Below are 14,008 nucleotides of genomic sequence, written 5' to 3'. Positions count from 1 at the left end.
CACCCAGCTGAAGTCATTAAGAGTGCCTGATCCGGGCAGTGAAATTGTTTATAACACACCCACTAATGCTTCCTGCCTAGAGTGAATGGGAGCATAAATAAAACAAAACTCTGCTTTTCTTTGGAAAGCAAGATTGCATGCAGTCCTTACGCAAATGTGTCTTTAAAAATGCTGGAACTAAAGGAGTTTCACTTTGTAAGCTCAAGGGGTTCGGCAGATGCTGCAAACCTTGAGCAACACACAAAATGCTGGAGGAGTTCAGCAAGTTAAGAGCATCAATGGAGGGGAATAAATAGCCAATGCCGTGGGCTGAGATCCTTCATCAGGACTGGAAAGGAAGGGAGCAGAACCCAGAATGTGGCAGAAAGGGAACGACTACAAGCAAGCACTTTAGCTTAATTTGTGTATCTATATTTGCATAGCATTAGATTAAATGCTCAGCAACAAAATAGGTCACTGAGTCCAACATGTGCATGTTGAGAAGACGAATATTGGAGTTGTACTGCACATGCATTCTCTGCCATAAAATGAACCCTTGATAATCATGGTACTCGTGAACCTCCATCCACCCTCTTTGTTTAACCCTGCCAACATTTATGGATCTTCACTACATCACATTTCCCAAGAAACTTTTAATGGAAATAAAGTGGATGCTTTACATAAATAATAAATTTCTCATAAAAGCATTTCTGTCATGCAATGGCAGAAGTGACAAATTGGAGGCCACGTTTAATGGGTTTTCTAGTAAGGATCCAAGTTAGGAAATACAAAGTAAGTGCACACGTGACTGTTGGTGTAATTTTCTAATTGAATGGGTAACTGACTGATATTTCCCTTTGTGGAATAATAAATAGAAAGACCACTTTTTCAAAACAATAAAGTAGGATGAGAGAAAGAGGAGGGAAGGAAGGGGATGGTTGCTCACACATTTTACTGATTTTGCACCTGAGGCTTGTAATTTCCCATACACACTAATTATTTCTTTGTTCTCCCCGCAATCCACTACAAGAAAGTTAATCTCAAGGTGGCAGTGTGATCACTCCAGTCAAGTAAGATGTTCTCCTGAAGTTGTCCATTGGTAGGTAGTCGAGTGGCTGTAGAGGCTGATCCCGGAACAATCCTGCCCACTTCGCCAATGGCTGATCGCCACAGAATGTAATCAGGAATGTTAGGGTGCATTTCCTTAATGGAGAATGCCTGCGCCTGACTTTGTTAAGGCACAGGCAGCCACCACACGGGTCATGACAGATCAGGGTCAGGGTCTAATGGGATGAAGACAACTGGAGACCCTTCACCTCTGTAGCCTTCCTCTACCTTCATTGTCGTCGTAATATGTTCTTCATCATCCTCCACCTGCCCCACTGTTGACATCTTGGTTGGATCACTCTTTGACTGAAACCTCCCCCTTGACCTTTCCACCGTGGGCAAACCTACCAAGAGCTAAGCACCAGACAGCTGAACTCCAGGCGACATCACTCTCAGGATCTCAGGAACCCAGGAACTCACAAGCCTCTCCGCCACGACAAGGTGGCAATCGTCTGAGAAGCTCAAGGTAGCATAAGACAACATTAGATTAGGAGAACACTCAGTCCTCTTTTATTGTCATTTAGAAATGCATACATGCATTAAGAAATGATACAATGTTTCTTCGGAGTGATATCATAGAAAACAGGACAGACCAAAGACTAACCCTGACAGAACCACATAATTGTAACATATAGTTACAGCAGTGCAAAGCAATACCATAATTTGATGAAGAACAAATCATGGGCACGGTAAATAAGGTCTCAAAAGTCCCCGAGTCGATCGACTCCCAAGTCCCTGATAGCAGGTGACAAAAGGGAGAAACTCCCTACCATAAACCTCCAGGCACCATCAACTTGCTGATGCCTTGGAAGCAGCTGACCACAGCCGATACTGAGTCCATCCGTCCCAAAGCTTCAAGCTTCCGGCCAACCCTCCGATACAGCCTCCCGAGCGCCATCCTCTGCCGAGTGCCTTTGACCTCGTCCCGGCTGCTGAAACACGGAAAGCCAAGGATTTCGGGGCCTTCTGCTCCGGAGATTCCGGTTACCACACAGTTGCAGCGGCAGCAAAACGGGCATTTCAGAAGTTTCCAGATGTTCCTCCGTACTCTCACGTCTGTCTCTCCATCAAATCAGAATTGTGCAACATATGTGCACTTTGACAATCAAATTACTTCAAACTTTGAATTTTGAAGTCAGAACACCAGCCAATAAACTAGGCCTTGCTGCCAAGGAACTGAGTCAGGTCATGCCCACAAGCTGCATTAGTATTAATGTGTTTTAGCAAATGTACTTATATTCCTCAGACGCTAGTGGCAATGATAATTAAAATTGGCAGGGTGGAAGTAGGTGGTCACATTGAATTACTGACAGGCTTCTGATGCTGAGGGAGGGCAGGTGCATATTGGTCAGGCCGCAGGAATTACTCTGCCAGTGCTTGTTACCCTCCTGTCCAGTCTCTCTTGTTGCAGCACATACTCAAAGCAGGTGGTGCACTCCCTCAAACTCTAACACGATTGCAAACTCAAGTGGGTTGAACACTCTGGCCTCTGCACTGCTTTCAGACCCCAACACGGCATGGTAGCGCCACCCTATAACAGCGCCAGTGACCCAGGTTCAATTCCGCCCTTGTCTGTGAGGAATTCCTACATTCTTCCCGTGACCGCATGGGTTTCCTCTGAGTGCTCCGGTTTCTTCCCCCGTTATACAGAAGTGCAGGTTGATAGGTTAATTGGTCACATGGATGTAATTAGGGTGGCACAGGCTCATTGGATTGGAAGGACCTGTTACTAAGCTGTATCTCTAATAAAAAAGTTAGAAAGTTGGGGCATAATAGGGTGTCACCAAATAAAAATCATGAAGTCAGGATGACCTTGCCGGAACGAATCACTTTTCTCCTGCCGTTTGGGAGAACAGAATATGAACTGCACACTGACAGATGACAGCTGCTTGTTGAGCTGACGACGTCTGTGCCCTGCCAGCAGGGAAACAGGTCAGTGCCGCTCGTGAACTCTCTATGGCCGTCTGGAAGGTCAAGCAGGAGGTCACAGAAGTGGCAAGGGAGGGAGGCAAGTAAGTCATTGGGGAGGACTCAACGGGGCCACAGTGTGCGATGGGCCTCCAGGCTATGAGGCAGCCTGATCACATCGAAACCACAGACCACACCACCTTGCCCTGAAGTGATCTGTGTCGGTGCAAAACAGCAACACGTGGAAATCAATATCAGGGACTCAGCGAAGATGAAAATTTGATATCCCAGGCAGGACTATTTAAGTCACAGATAGCTTCAATTTGGTCTTTATTTTATTGCACATAAGAAACATTGTAAGTCAGTAGATCCCTGAGTACATTATGGCAATTCCACTTGCACAAAATGACACTATGTTAGCATGTGCCAATTCCAATTTCTCCAGAGGCAAGATTTCTGCCAGAATCTGGCACAAACATTTCAAAACATCCACAAACTGTTTGCACTCATCATGTGCCAAGAAAACTGATACATTTTTGATTCAGTTTCCAGGACGTAGCATTAAATAAATAATTATATGGTAAACATTAGTTCAAAAATGTAAAATTATGCAACACACTATTCCTGGTTCTGATTCTGAATAAGGTCTAAACAATCTTTTTACTTCTTCATCGGCCTACGTGAATTAACTGTACAAGACTACTTGACCAAACATACTACAGAATGTACTCATATCGGTGGAATTGCACCCAGTAAAGGAGTTAACACTTGCAGAAAAAGAGGAAATTTCCACTGATAAAAGTAAACTAACTCATTGATCACTTACTCTGTATCAAAAACAAGGTTCCTAACAAATTTCAGCTCAACTAACGTAAGAGCTTAAGAAACAGGAGCAGGAGTAGGCCATCTGGCCTGTGAAGCCTGCTCCGCCATTCAATAAGATCATGGCTGATCAGGCCACCATCTCCACCTACCTGCCTTTTCCCCATAGCCCTTAATTCCCCTCCTATGCAAAAATCTATCCAACCTTGTCTTAAGTATAATAAAACTAGCTGTAATGTGGAGGTGGAAGTTATTTAACTGCTGTATTAAAGCTATAACTTCACTATATTTTCCAACAGTGGAAATCTACTGGCTGTGCAATTTTACAGATGACCGCATTTCACAATTTGTCTCTCGTTCCATCACCTCACTCCTGCACAGGCACCGCCTCTGGCATTCTGTTCCCAACATTTTCACCGCTTCCCCCAGTACCTCAGGTACAGATTTGTTTATCACATGTACATCGAAACATACAGTGAAATGCATCACTTGCACTAACAATCAACACACCCAAGGATGAGCTGGGGGCAGCCCGCAAGTTCTGGCACTAACATAGTATGCCCACAGTGTTCAGCAGAACAACAAAACCAGAACGAAACAACTACAGCAAAACAAGCTCCTCTTCCACACTCCCTCCCATCCACCCACACCCTCACTCACAAATAGGCCTCCAATCACAGGCCAGACTGCCTCTGGGCCTCCAGTCTTTGAAGGTATGTCACCTGCATTCTGCATTCCAAGTTCGTGCAGTCTTTCATTGATTCCGTTATGGTAATAGTTCTAGTATGGATTTATTGAGTATGCCCACAAGAAAATAAATCTCAGTGTCATCTATGGGGACATATTTGTTCTTTGATAATATACTTACTCTGAATTTTGAAAAGCTGGTGTACCACAGCTGGTCAGGCAGCATCAATGGAGAGAAATGAACAGCCATCATTTCAGGCTGAGACCCTTGATCAGGACTGTCCTCCCAGAAATGGTGCTTCACCTACTGAGTTCCTCCAGCATTTTGTGCTTTGCTCCACATCTCTATCATCTGCTCTCCCTGCTGGGTCTCCATTTTGCTGCAGCATCTCACATTTACCAATGTCTGCCTCAGCGATTTGGCTTTCCTGCCACATTGAGTGGGGCTTAATCAGTATCTGTCTTGCAGGCATAAGCACTGCTGAGAAGAGTTGGGAAAGAGTCAGCGATGTGAATAATTGATGTCATTTCAAATAAAATACAAAGCTTGTTAGAAGTTAAAACCCAGATGGACCTGCTGTCTTCATCAGTGAGACTTCTAAAAGAGCATGGGGGGTGGAGTTTGTGGCTTGGAGTCAATGGACAAATGCTGTACTATTGGAATAGAGTGCAGGACTGCAATTAAATCTTTGTTGGGCTTCATTGCTCCAATCAAGGAGGGATGGGTGGTCACCCTCTCAGTAACTTACATGTCACTGCACGTCTTAAAGGGTAACAACAATTCATACTGAAGAACCTTCATCAGACCTCTGCCATGCTTCCAGCAATCTTCTGTCTTTATTTCAGATTCTGCAGCATCTGCAGTATTTTTTGATTTGCATTCATATCACAGGAGTGAGTGTCTACCATCAAGCTGCACAATTAGGCTTCAGGACAGGTGACCAAATAGTCTATGAAATCCTTTATATTACTAAACTGAGGGGGGAACAAGTTAGAGAGGTGCAAAGCTTAGGAAGGAAGGACTTCCAGAGCTCAGAGTCCAACTCAGTGAGCAACAAGTAGAGCAATGACTTTCAAGGATACACATAGAAACAGAGTCATATAGCACACAGAAGTCTCCTCCGCACTCTTTCCAGCTTCATGGCATAATTCCTAAAGAAGGACAAAAACTTCATGCAATATTCAAAGCAACCTCACCAATATATTGTACAACTACAACAAAGCATCCCAACTTCTGGACTTAAATAAACCAATGAAGGGCAACTTACCAAAAGCCTGCCATTCCACATAATGTTAGTATTAGAAGAATACTGAGATCGCAGACGTATGGAAGCCCAACTCCATGTCCTGCACATAGAGAAATGATTCAGCATCCAACTCAACAAGCTGTTTAGTGGAAGTCAAGGTGGGAGAAGCAATGTCGGACCGTGGCATCAATAGGCAAATGTCAGCAATGTTCCATTGATAACACCATCACAGCTCTACAGGAAAAAACACCTGAACCTTTGTTTTGCAGACTCAATTCTCGATCTGTCACTGAACTTCAAGTTCCTTTACTATATAGAGCTCACCAGTAAAGCTTTTTGGACTCCATGGTACCACATTCATAGTAGCCCTACTCACCTTCTGCAACATCTAAAACTTCTTCAATCTTGCTTCTCAGTTAAGACAAGCAGGAAAGTTCTCAAGAAGCAAACTTTGATGATGTAAACAATTTATTTTCTCTAACTTTGGGTACTTTTTCCCTTTCCCTCCTTCTCTCTTTTCTATTCATCATTGTGGTTGTCATCTCACCCCTTCACTTCTCCTCACCTACCCATCACCTCCCTTGAATTCCCTGCCTCCTTCCCTTCTTCCATCAGCTTATTAGATTGTTCATTTCTGCAGCCCTTTACATTTTCCACCTATCTCCTCCAAGCTTCGTAATTAATACCCACTCATGTGGTCTCACCCTGTCACCTGCTAGCCTGTGCTCTTCCCACTTGCTCACCTTCTTATTCTGGCTTCTGTCCCCTTTCTTTCCAGTCCCGATGAAGAGTCTCAGATGAAACATCCTCCGTAGACACTGCCTGATTTGCGGAGTTCCTCCAGCATATTCTGTGTGTTGCTCAAGTGTTCCAGCAAATGCAGAATCTCTTGTGTTTATATTTCCCAGGAACATGATTTGGAGGCAGCCAGAGTGCAGTTCCTTATCTCCAGGGCAATTTGACAATGTTTTGAAATTGGTATCTTTTTTTTTAACAGAAGCATTTGGAAATCACTGCAGCACCGTAGCTTCAAGGTATTAATTAGATGACAGACATCTCTTGACAATGATCACCTCCAACCATCCCACATTCTCTTTGACCCCTACCATCAGGCAGCAAGTACCAGAGCACTAAGACAGGGACTATTAGGATGGGAAACAGCTTCTTCCGCAGGCCATAAGACTACTGAACTCCCTGCCACCACTCAGATCTCATCATGGAAAAAACACCAGTAGCGTTATACTGTTTATTTTTTTAACTTGTTTTGTTAATGAGCTTCGTTAGTTATTCATATTATTTTGTGTGTTGTGTGTGTGTTATATGTACTGTGCTGTGCACTTTGGTCTGGAGGAACGTTGTTTCACTTGGAGTTGTACATGTGTACGTTTGACTGACAATACACTGAACTGAACAATAGCTCTCCAATTAGTGGTTAAGAGACCAGTGTTTCCTTTAGATCATCTTCCCTTAAATGGCACTTAAAGGTATAACCCACTCCTGGATTGACCTGCACAAGAACAGCGTAAATGTCCTCAGAGCAGACAGCAGGCAGAAAATAAAAAATCACCTTGGATGTCATTAAATTGTAAGTTAGCTCGTCCAATTGCCTACCAGACACTGAAGCAACTTTGATTAACTGCAGAAGACACTAGATTTTAATAAGTGGCAAGTCACTGCATTTATACACAGTTAAAATAATTTCAGTTCTTCTGTTAAAACAAATTAATATTAATCCATTTAAGATCAAACAATTTGATCAAGTAAAACTCTAAGTTATAAATCACTTGCTGCACACTAGTGTTACTATTCATACAGTGACACCATGTAAATCATGGATAGAACTGTTCTCATAACTAAATCATCAGCCTTTTGCAAGCTTATGCACTTAGGAGCATGCTCATGATAGAATTCTAGACTGCTTTTCTTCCCAGTAAATTGGTGGGTGATTCTGCTAACCTTACACAGATTTTACCTTGCATATCGTATTTCTTGGAATCCCGGATCAATCAATGCTCATCCAATTCACAAACAATACTTCAGTTTTTTAGTGAGATTCTGCACTTAATCTCAATAGTTTTCTTTTTGATTGTTGTTGACGTTAGGAAAATTATTTTCATCAACAACCAAGGACAATAGTATCATAAAAGATGTCAACCAATCTGCATACAATTTTAAATAGACCATAAGACCATAAGCAGATTGACCCATTGTGTCTACTCTACCATTTCATCATGGCTGATCCAATTTCCCTCTCAGCCCCAATCTCCTGCCTTCTCCCCACATCCCTTCATGCCCAGACCAATCAAGAATCTATCAACCTTTGCCTTAAATATACGTAAATGCTTGGCCTCCACGGCTGACTGTGGCAAAGAATTCCAAATGCTATTCTTCAAAAAAAACCCAAATCCTCTCAACTGTCATACAACAAACCCCCTGATCCCCAGTTCAATGGGAAATTATGAAATCCCGTAAGTATGTGTAAATGAGATGAAGTATCTCACAAGCATGTCAGCATCACTGGTGGCCTTGGTTCCAGAGGCAGACTTAAACATAGCAAAGGTTTTGTTTGTTGAGCAACTAAGTCAGTAACAATTAAACAGTGTTTTTCTCTGATCATGGGTTATTGCTAGGTTCTGAAAGAGCTAATCAGTTTCTGTGCAATACTTCCTAAACTTTTTTAAAAATTACTTATACGTTCACAGCATAACAACCAACAGGTGGTGAGTAACATGCTAGATAACCTCTAGATATAAGAACATGAACTACTATTTTTAAATATCCTGCATCAGTATTTTACGTAAATTATAACCAAGCATAGAATGACACTTACCATTAACTGGGAACTCCAGAATAATGTAATATTAATAAATCCACACACTGGATTTAGGATAAATTCACAGAAATTATCATTGCCATGTAACACACCCACCAGCACTATAATCTGTACAACTTATAAGACGCAACGTTTCTCTTGCTGCAGACGCCTTAAGGAACACCGTAGGCCTCATACAATTTTCAGGACCAGAAAATGAGTTAGTCAGCAGACACTGGAGTCAGCACTTTACACCTAGATACAGTGCACTCAGATGTTTATGAACAGTTGTACACCAACCGAATAAAAAAACCAGATGAAGCATGTTCAGAATGCAAATGAAAGTAAGTCCCCATGAATATACACGTCAAGGTAAGCAAGTAGTTACATGTTCACAATAGGCAAAAACCATTTAGAGGTTTCAAAAGGTTGGTGTAGACACAAGAATAGAATTACATACAAGAAGCCATTAAGGATGCTTTGAAAAATCGCCAACTTTTGGGGATTGGGTATATTTTTTAGAAGCAGAATTAGGTCATTCAGCCCACTGAGTCTGCCACAATTCGATCATGACTGATTTATTTTCCCTTTCAACCCCATTCTCCTGTCTTCTCCCTGTAACCTTTGATGTCCTTCCTAATCAAGAACCTATCAACCGGCTCTTTAAATATAACCAATGACGTGGCCTCCACAGCCATCTCTGGCAATGAATTCCACAGATTCACCACCTCCTGGCTAAAGAAATTTCAATGTTCAGTTGGTTTCAACAAGAACCCCCTTATTCTTCTGAACTACAGCAAGTACAGGCCCAGGGCCCTCAAACACTCCTCATGTGTTTAACCTTTCATTCCTGAGATCATTCTTGGAAATCTCCTCTGGATCCTCTCCAATGCCAGAACATTCTTCATTAGCTATGGTGCCTAAAACTGCTTACAATACTCCAAATGTGGTCCAACCAATGTCTGATAAAGCCTCAGCACTACATCCTCGCTTTTCTATTCTCGGCTTTTTCATTGCTCCAGCAAAATTTTGGAGGTTCTGTAAGTTTTTAAACAAGAAAACATTAATTTAATCAGATAACTCATTTTCTGCCAGGTATTCTATGATTAGATAGGTGCAGCGATATACCACCTAGATTATAAGTCATTAGGTTAAACAATCAGTAGGATGGTAAATAAGTCAATAAGACCATAAGATGTAGGACTAGCAGATCCCCTCTACCAATGCACTCATTCGCTGAGCTGAACTCATCCTCACAATGAACAATACCAATCATTTTATTCAAGTCAAAGGTGTAGTTACGGACAATTTTGTGGGAAACGTGGATCATGTTTTGTTTCAATCATACTCAGGATCCTTTGCTCAATTCTTATCATGTTATACCAATAACTTAACTGGTGCTGCCTCCTTCAATAATATAAATCCATTGCGTTTGCAGCTAATTTTCTCCCTGCCTCACCTTCACAATGTCCATCTCCGAATATCACTTCCCGCTCTGGATCTCTCCATCATTTTATCAGCCATGAAAAACATTCCTTAACACCTTGATTATACCTCCTCCCTCACCAGAGTTAGGATAACTCCATTCTCCCAGTTCCTCCACTTCTCTGATATTTGCTCTGATGATGACAGATTTTCCAGAGGTGCTTCTGAATTGTCTTCTCTCATACTGAACTGTGGCTTCCCCTCCAGCACTCCTATAATGATGCCCAAAGCAAGCCTGAAGAATGCTGCTGCCTTCCAAAACTTCAGCTAACTCACTTTCTGTGCCTGTATCAGACCGGCCACTTCCACCTGTAATACTGGATTGTTATTGTCTGTCCATGAGGACAGTCAGACCAGCGGGTAAGTCCTTCAGACCCATATTTTGCACCTTTCACAATCCTTTCCCCCATTGTCATTTTCTAACTACTGTCATGCCATAAAATTGAGTGCACTATTTTCACTCTCTAACATTTGCAATAACTCAAGAACCAGACGACTTGTACAACTTGAATTCGTGTCAACCCTGTTTTCACTATTAGAGATATTCCTTTTGTCCTATCCATTGATCCCCCACTTTCTCTGCACCTTAAACTAATAATTTTTTTCATTTCCTTCCCAGTTCTGACAAGAATCTTTGACCAAAAACCAGAAACTGTTTCTCATTCCACCTATGCTGTCTCACCTGCTAAGTATTTCCAACTGAGTCTGTGTTTATTATGAAGCCAGTTCATCTCTTTTTCCTCCGTTACAGGGAAATGGTTGCAAAATCAGAGGTTAGTGGTTCAGACAAAGTAGTCGCATTTTGAAGTATGTTGAAAAATGATTTGACACCAAAAGTTTTCATTATGGACTTTGCTAGACAAGTTCTAAGTAGGAATGGCTTGATAATAAAGTTCAAATTTCAAAGTAAGTTTGTTATCAAAGTACATTCAGTATATGACATCATATACTACCTTGAGATTCATTTTCTTACAGGCATTCTCATAGAACAGAAAAATTCAATGGAATCAATGAAAAACTACACCAAGAGAATGAGAAGCAACCAATGTGCAAAGGAAGACAAACTTGTGCAAATTAGATAAAAGTAAATAACACTGATAAATGAAAGTGAATCAATAGGTTGTGAATCCAATCAGAACTGAGGTGATTGAAGTAATCCACACTGGTTCAGGAGCTTGATGTTTGAAGGGTAATAACTGTGTGTTCCTGAACCTGGTGGTGTGGGGCCTAGTAGGGTACAGTCTTGGATGTAGAAGCTTAAGGAATGGGCAGAGGTTACAGAACTCCAGAAGTCAAGCCCGATTGCCTTGGGTCAGCAAGAAATCAGGTTGTAAGAGTCTATTATATAGATGTATTTTCTGTCTTTTGATGTTGGAGCAAACTGCCTGCTTCAGGGCAGTGAGTCATGGAGCTGAACCATGAGGCTTTATTTATCACATTTAAAGCGAACTTCTTACAACCTTCAATGTTCTATTTCAGATTTCCAGTGCTTGCAATTGTTTTTTTTAATTTTATGATATAATTATGTGCAGTTCAAGGGTGATCTACTCTGAAGAATCAGGTAACCACATCCTGAAGCTTCCTAAACACCGGGATGTTAGAAGGAACATGTGCCCAGACTCACTTCCACATACATTCTCATTTGAAAGCATCCAGGTTGGGTGGTTTCCAGTAGGATAGTGACAAAGACTGAAACCCTGAAGGACTGGATCCCTGCATCCTAAAAGTTAAACAGTTTACTATCACTTTCCTATTACTCCATTACTATCACTCAGACTGAAATCAAAATCCAGGACTCACAGTGGGACTTTCTTGGTGACGTGAAACCACCAGAGAATTTATCTGTCCATCTCAGTAAATCCTACAATTCCCAATACGATAATTAAATAACTAGGAAGAATTTAAAAAGCTAAATTTTACACAGCACTATGTCCTGGATTTGGAGGAAGGTCCTTGCGTGACAGTGGGTAGGAGGGAGGAAAGGGGCCTGTGGTTGTTTTGTTGCTTGATGTGTTCTGTTTGGTGCATCCTGTGTTCATCTGCTGAGTATTGTGGGCATGCTATGTTGGCACCAGAATGTGTGGCGGCACTTGTGGGCTGCCCCCCCAACACATCCCTAGGTTGTTGGTTGTTAACACAAAGGACACGTTTCATTCGATGTTTCAATATACATGTGATAAATAAATCTGACCCTGAATCTGATGATGCCCTGTTGCAGCTGCCCCCAACTTACGTTGGTTGTTAATGCAAATGACGCATCTCACTGTATGCTTACAAGCGCAGGTGATAAATAAATAAATCTGAAATCTGAATAAGAATAACTCAGCAGGCAAATACTGTAACTTGTAATAAGTAAATGTAAAATATAATTAACCCATTATAATTGGTAGTTATATAAAACTATTTACATAATTATACTTCGGGCTTAAGCTAACAGAGAAATAGAAACCATAATAATGTGGTTTAATGCGCAAATAGAGGCTCGTGCTCACATTGCTTGGAGCCTGAACCTTTCAAAAGAGTTTTTTCTCTCTCTGTGACTAAATAAGATTTAACAAATCACTCTTGAAACAAGAAGTTTAGCCTACTAAGAAAATGTACCAAAACTTCCAAAAGAGCTTGGAAGATTTGAGTTATTTTAACAAATTGATTGCAAAGTATGGGGTACCTACCTGTAATGCGTCTTCCAGCACAGTGAGACACCCTACTGTGAAACACTGATTTTGTAGAAGTGCCTTCATGTGCAATTAAGTACATTTTCACATTCTATAGGTAGTCCATTAATGAAGCTACTTGAAACTTGTAAAAATAGAGCTCCTTGAAATTCTCCACATTGAACTGGTGGCAAAATGGATCTCGTCTTTGTTATGGTATGTTCATTACAAACCAGAAAGTAATGAAAAACAGTAACGCACACACCATTTCAGAGGTCAGGTGGGTACATGTAGGAATTTCCCTAAGCAGAGGCAGTAGGAAAATCATTCAGAATTAGTTTTAAATCAATAATGAGCTTATTCACTTAAATTAACCCTCAAAATTTGTTTGCTGTGAAATGCAGGGGATACTGGTATTTTATCAGACTCACACATTCCAAGTAGTATGGTAATTCTTCCAGTATGGTAAATGAGCCAGGTAGTATTAAATTCCACAACTATACTGTCATCGGATAGGGGCCTATATCACCACATATCGCTGTAATACAAGCCTAGACCTCCCACCATGTAAAACAACTGCTGGGTTTGTTGGGGAAAAATTTTGTTTCAGCGAATTAGAGAACTAACAGTAAATATTCTGAAGAGTGAGAAGGTTGTGCCCTTCCTGAGGTGTATAGATTTCTATTCTTTGAACTGCTAAATATTTAGGACAGTGTTATATCAAGCCTTGCCACAATTGTTGTAGATAAATACAACACGTGCAAGTCAATATTTGAGTCGAAGTCTATGTGCCAAAGTTTGGCATGTGTTTGATTTCTGTTGAGTTTGCATTCTGTGCATATTTCCTTCTCACACAAGACTACAGCTGCAAGGTCTCCTCATCTTTAACAGGAATGAGTTTTATTGGAAATCTATAAATCAGACAGGGTGACATCACTTCAAAATCCCCCAAAATTCCAGTGATGTATTATGAAATGTCACACGCCCATGCATGATGAATGGAGAAAGCGGCTACAAAGGAGTTCTGCTGTCTGAATGAAGATTAACCTTGTATTCAGTTCTGTGTTATTTTTCTACCTATTTCACCCAATACTTTTTATATTCAAAAAGAAACTTTCTGGAAAATTTTCTGTTGATGATATATTATTTTTCATTTAATTCAATATGTTCCCACATTCCAAACTTCTTTTTTTGAAGACTGGATGGAGACAGAGAGGAGGAAGAGAATTAATGCAAGGATGAAAAGCAATTTAGGTACCTAACATTATCAATATCTTCAACCACATCTATGGATACAAGTCTTCCTA

General features: G+C 41.1%; 1 protein-coding gene across 1 annotated transcript in view; it reads right to left on the bottom strand.

Moving 5' to 3' along the window:
• Window positions 1-14,008, bottom strand: part of pdzd2 (PDZ domain containing 2) — a 493,753-nt gene that overhangs the window by 325,287 nt on the left and 154,458 nt on the right. The window lies entirely within an intron of this gene.

The sequence above is a fragment of the Mobula hypostoma genome, chromosome 3 (genome assembly GCF_963921235.1).
Source record: "Mobula hypostoma chromosome 3, sMobHyp1.1, whole genome shotgun sequence".
NCBI lineage: Eukaryota > Metazoa > Chordata > Chondrichthyes > Myliobatiformes > Myliobatidae > Mobula > Mobula hypostoma.
The sequence above is the reverse complement of the archived record's forward strand: the minus strand, read 5'-3'. Positions and strand labels throughout refer to the sequence as shown.